Genomic DNA, 6482 nt, shown 5'->3' with positions numbered 1-6482 from the left:
TAAAAATGATTAGTTTTTAAATGAATTGAGATCAAGAAATTAATTCTGTGTTTAATTGGTTAGATTGGGAATTGTGGAAAATGATAAGAAATTAAGATTTTTGGATAATTATTACATGGACGCATGTCCTGGACACTTGGAAGAAGGCTATTTAAATATGTTATACATAAATGATGTGGTGGCTAATCTGATAAGTATCAAAAGAGATGGGCCAAGTGAATGCCATGTGTAAAATGGCAAGGTACAAATATATATTTGTTGGTCACTTCTTTGACAATCCATTTGATGAAACATGAGCAGCAACTCACGTTTTGCAATATCCCCTATAACTCACGTTTTGCAATATCCCCCATAATTTTAGTATACCATAATTTATGTAGCAGCCATTTATGGAGGCTATATATATTCTTTCTAAGGCATTTATTAGATGAAGACTTTACATCAACTTTTTAATTGTGGGAAGGCCATACACGTATTGGTAATCATCCTAATTGGAGAAATTCCATACAAGGAAATTGGCAGTAACGTTTGAGGAAAAAAAATTTACGCTGAAGCAAAAATGCGAAGAACGACATAAAGGTTACCCCCGCGTCGGTTTTCTCCGGGTACTAGCAAATCAGAAATTTCTTCAAAGCAAAGTAAGGTAGAAGAAGATTATTTTTTTGCCATATTAGGTAAGAACTATTCTCTTCTCGGTATATTTTTTTGTCAAATTTATTAAGGTAAGGTTTAATATTTTCCTACATATTTTAGAAGATGATTAGTCTTTGTATGAATTAGTGGATGTGAAAGAGATTGCAAGAGTTGTGTATGTTGATATGGAAGTGGAGTTTGAGCCGTATGGGGCCAATTTAAACTAGCTATGGTAAATTAAGTTTAATTAGTGGTATGGTTGTTGTTATCATGGATTATATGGCGAAAGGATTAGAAAGTTAAAGTTGAAATTTTGTTGATATGAATATGTTGTTGTTTTCGTTGAATTGAAGGAATTGAAGATATGATTGTATCCATATGTTGTTGTTGGTATGTCTGTGTCAACAGGAGAGCAATTGGAAATTTGGAATAGGCGAATGTATAGGGGAAGTGCTGCCGGATTTTCGCTAGATTTTTAGATAATAGAAAACCCTAAACGATGATATATAAACTAAAATATAGGTTCAATAAGAAATGGGTTATAGAATTGAGGACTAGAAAATATAGTTACTAACGATAACGTTACTTTTATATAAATAGGCTAAAAGAGCGACGAGACGAACGGGTTACGAATAGCCGCTAACAGGTATGTAAAGCAACCTCCTTTCTTTTTGGCATGTCTTAGTTTTACATAGGCTAGATTAGAGCCTTAAGGGAATACTAAATCCGAAATCCGAGCATGTTATGATCCGTATATGTTCCTTGGCACTCTTATGTATGATTTGATGAAATATGAACCTTTATGTATTTGAAATATTCGCTTTCCGAACTTTGCGCAAAAAGGTTTCACTTTAAAGAACTTCGAAATTTCTGAATGTCATACCTTTCACATGAAGGCTCGGATTGTTCCAATACTTTTATAGAAGTTTGCATGATGTATAATGAGTATGATTTCCATAGGCGGGCCCGACTCGGGTCAATACCCGTCCGTGGGTCCCGCGACTTTCCTTTATGTAATTCTGATGACTTTTGAAAGAATTTGGTATGATTATCATTTCGAATTTCAAGTATGGTCACTTACTTATATTTGAGTCTATGATAATGATTTTATGCATATGGTTACTCATGACTCTGCTCGTGCGTTCTGTTACATCTTTCGCCGGTTCCTGGGCCGGTTCTGTTATCGTGCGCGCTTTGATATACTCCGGAGTTATGCTGTGTTTATGGTTCACCGAGCTACTTGCAAAAGAGGGTCGGGTTCCACATATATTTGGTGTTATGCTGTGTATGGCGTTATGTTGTGATGTGATATGTGACGGGGATACGGAGATTTGAAACATTCTGGTGTTATGCTGTGTTATGGCGCCATCGACGGGCGGGCGACCATATTCTTCTGTACCCTACGCATGACTTACATATTTTTGAAAGTAAACAAATTTTGATATGTTGGATTTATATTTATGTTCTGTACTACTATTTCGTTTATGTCTCAGATTTGTTTCTGTATTTTCTGCTTTGCATACTCAGTACATATTTCGTACTGACCCCCCCTTTCTTCGGGGGGCTGCGTTTCATGCCCGCAGGTACAGATGCACAGTTTGGTGATCCACCAGTTTAGGACACCCTCTTCTGCTGTTTGGAGTGCTCCTCTTATTCCGGAGCCTACATTTTGGTATATATACTTGTTTGATGCATATGTATATATTTGTTCAGAGGTACGGCGGGGCCCTGTTCCGCCATATGATCCGTTTGGTCTGTTTAGAGGTCTGTAGACGTATTTGTGGGTGTGTGTGCCTACTTCTGTACAAATGTGTTTGTATAACCCTGTTCGTTATGGCAGCCTTGTCGGCGTGCACTTTGTATATGTTTTGGGCCGTTGCGCCATCTGTTAGCCTTGTCGGCTTTTGATACATTTGTTAGCCTTGTCGGCTTTTGATACTTTTGATAGCCTTGTCGGCTTTTGATACATTTGATAGCCTTGCCGACTTTTCGATATAAGTATATGTATATGTTTGCGCTGAAATGTGTCCGATACAGTTTGACATAGTTTGAGACGGCATATAGTGTTTATGACCGTATATGCTATTTGGATGTGATCAGATATGGATAGGTATGTCAGGGTGCTCAAGTAGGGCGCCAGTCACGGCCTACGGGGTTGGGTCGTGACACAGAGTCCAAACCGAAGATAGCTGAGAAGCTCCTGAACAGGCTGCAATGTCTTGAGAAAAGCAGTAGGTAGCTCCTTCAAAATCCTGAACCTTTCAGCTGTGTTCAAATAATAATTTTCCATTATTGTCGTAAGTCTAACCCATAGGCAAGGAGTCTCAAATTTAGGCTAATAAAGGATAAAGGATTACAGGGGCCCAAACAATTGTTAGCTAACAACAGTTATCACAGTACTTAGCCATTACTGGAGAACTGTCTCCCACGGTAAATCTCAGTTTCAAGAAACTACTCGATTTTCTGAACTGCCTCACCACTATATCATATAAATATGATTTTTGGATTGAAAACTCCATACTTCCTCACATTCAAAATACAGACACGAATAAATATTCCCTCCGGTTCAAAATAAGTGTCTACTTATTTTGACTAAACTACCCTTAACTAATAAGACACTTGCCTATTTATTGCCTTGAGTAAATAGGGGCAAATTTGAAAAAATAAAGTTGATTTTTTGTTGATAATGTAAGTGAACACTTATTTTGAACCAAAATAAAAAAAGCTAAATGGACACTTATTTTGAACCGGAGGGAGTAAAACAGAAAAGTTGTCTACTAACTCAAGAATTAGCTAAAATGAAAATGTCTAAGAGTGTAGACCCACTTATGGGATTACACTGTGCATGTTGTATGTTGTATGTTGTTGTTGAAAATGTCCAAGAGTGCAACAAGAAAGTTCCATTCATAGGAAAAACATATAGCACTGGAACAGACCTCACCGTTGTCCTTCTTAGCTTGCAAAGTAGCAACTATTTCCAAGCATTTCTCTATGTCAGGAATCTTTGCCTGTGGAGAAGTCAATTCCACTTGTTAGCAAGACAACAATATAAAAGCAGCAAGCCAGCTAAAGAGAGAAACTTTCAGAATGACTTAGACTGATCATAGAAGAGATGTCAAACATGTAAAATTCAACGTATTTGAGCAATAAAACATCCCAACAGCAACTTATAAATGGCGGAAACGAAATTTGGCAAAAAAATGTATGAGGCAGCCCACATTTAGCAGGCCGGATAAACATAAACTAACGCGAAGATATTTTCATCTTTTGATATTTTTCTTCAATGTTTCTGTCAACACTCGGATATTACCATAACAGAAGAATAATTCTGAAAAACAGAACCTTCTAAAATCAATATCGACATTAGAAATGTCACAAATTTACGTCAATGCCTGCGAGTAATTCAGAGTTGTAAAATACAATTGAAGCAATCAGTAGAAGCGGGTGAATAAAAAGTTTCACAGAGTCTGTTGTTTATCAGGTCCTTGCATGTGACCTGCAAGTCCCTGATTCCCTATGTGAAGTTATGAAATAGTAACAAGAGAACATTGTAAAAGCTATTCCATAATCATGAAGTATAGTGAGATATAAAATTTCCCAAGGATGGCTATAATTCCCTTGGCATCAATTCCACATTAAGATAAGCTTAGCCATTACACATCTCATTCTGGTACTTCAGGGTGGAAATTTTTTATATGATCTTCTGCACTATTATAAAAAGTTCAAAATCAGGGGACACTGTTAGGGGTTGTTTAGTATGCTGGACCCTTGTTTGATTACTTATCCTGAGATAAGTTATACCCGGATTAGAAATAGTACCAGGATAAGTTATCCCAGCCAGATGATGGAAACAATAGAAATGACAAAAATACCCTGAGGTCCTCAAACCCTTTACCCTGCATACCCCCTTGCCCAAACCCTTTACTCCGTGATACCATCGCAATATATTTATATATCACGATGGTATCATGAAAGACTAAGAGAAGGGTTGAAGCAGTCCTCATGATACCATCTCAGTATATTTATATACCACGATAGTACCATGATCCTGAGGATTGTCTCATTTAAGGACTAAAGCAATCCTCCATGATAGTATCACAGTTTATGTATATAAGTGATGGTATCATAAAGGTTTTTTTCCGAGAAAAATGTGTCTTTTTTAATAAATAAACATGATCATCCATAATATTATCTCAGTATATTTATACACCATGACAATATCTTAGAGGACTAAGAGAAGGATTGAAGCAATCTTTCATGATACCATCTCAATATATTTATATACCATGTTGGTATCATAATTTTAGGTGCATCTAGATAAACAGTTTTGATTTTTTCTGGGAGCACAAAAATAATGAGAATATGAGCAGGTAATTATTTTGGTTTGATAGGGCACGCGCGTTCTTTCCCCTATTTTTAAATCGGGGAACCAAATTTAAACATCAGCCTATTTGTGCAGACCTACCTTATTGGGCTAAGTTCACAAATGACCTCTTTAAGGGTGGTCTTGATTTTTTGATTCCGTTTATTTTATTTTTTAAAAACGAAATAGCCCACCCTTCAGAAAATTAGCTTGAGAAAACTAGTTTTGCATATGAGAAAGGAGTTAAGAAAGACGGTGAATTTACTCAATTGTTGATAAGTTATGTCTTTTACTCAATTTAAAACACACTTTAACTAAAACAAAAAAAGTAAATATTCCCTCCGTCCCATAATAAATAATACTTTAGTAAAAAATAAGCATATTAAGAAACTAATAATACAATATGAAATTTACTAAATTACACCTATATAATAAAAATAAATTACATTTACCTTTTGATTTAAGCATGCAGAAGAAAGAAATCTTTTGACATTGAGAATTCAATAATACCAACTTAATATATGACTTTTTCAATCATCATTTAGATGTTACTTTATTGTCTAAGGTAGAATTGGAAAAAACTAATCAATTTATGTTCTGATATTTATTATGGGACAAAAAAATTAATTAAGGTGATATTTATTATGGGACGGAGGAAGTAAGTGATAATTAAAGTATGTTTTTGCTAATTAATTGGTAATTATATAGATAGGAAAAAAAAGAAAAATGAATACAAGTAAGCGTCAACTAAAAAAGAAATGCGGCTACATTAGCATTAATTAGGGATGAGCGTTCGGTTTTATCAAACTTCAGTTTAATTATTTTGGGTTCGGTTTTTTGAAGGTGGACACCGAACACCGAACAAACTAGTTCGGTTCGATTCTTTCGATTTCGGTTTTTTAAAGTTCGGCTTCGATTTTTTCAATTCGATTTTTTTGATATAATATTAGAAGCGATTCCATTGACACTAATTCATATTCTCAAAAACAATAAAACATAAAACTGATAAATTAAAATCAAAATCAAACAAACAAGATACACAAGAACAGAAAACTATAATCATGATATAGGATTACTAGGTGTTATATACATATCGTAAGAATAATTAAAAAAACATATAAAAAACATACATTAATCCTAAAGACACATCCTAGTTACCTTTCTTTATTAAAGATATTTGATTTTCTCAATTGAAGTGGAAAATTAGGGATACAAATACAAAAGAAGACTTATTACAATTAGTTTTTTTTTTTGCTTTAAATTTAATGGGCCTGAATTATTTTAATATTTTTTTGGGTAATGTATTAAATTTCGGTGCGCGTTCGGTTTTTTCGGTTCAGTTTTATCAAACTTCGATTCGGCTATTTCGGTTTCGATTTTTTTACAGTGAACACCAAATACTGAACCAATATAGTTTGATTTGTTGAAGTTTTGATTCGGTTCAATTGGATTTTTCAATTTTTAGTATTTATGCCCAGCAGTAGCA

General features: G+C 34.7%; 1 long non-coding RNA gene across 1 annotated transcript; it reads left to right on the top strand.

Moving 5' to 3' along the window:
- The first annotated feature begins 270 nt into the window (after nt 1-270).
- Nucleotides 271-2601, top strand: LOC132619186 (uncharacterized). The gene is made up of 3 exons (XR_009574602.1): nt 271-674; nt 1234-1279; nt 2217-2601. It is a non-coding gene; the product is annotated as an uncharacterized LOC132619186 (long non-coding RNA).
- The last annotated feature ends 3881 nt before the right edge of the window (nt 2602-6482 follow it).

Source organism: Lycium barbarum, chromosome 11, assembly GCF_019175385.1.
Source record: "Lycium barbarum isolate Lr01 chromosome 11, ASM1917538v2, whole genome shotgun sequence".
Taxonomy (NCBI): Eukaryota; Viridiplantae; Streptophyta; class Magnoliopsida; order Solanales; family Solanaceae; genus Lycium; species Lycium barbarum.
This window is presented reverse-complemented; position numbering and strand designations above follow the sequence as displayed.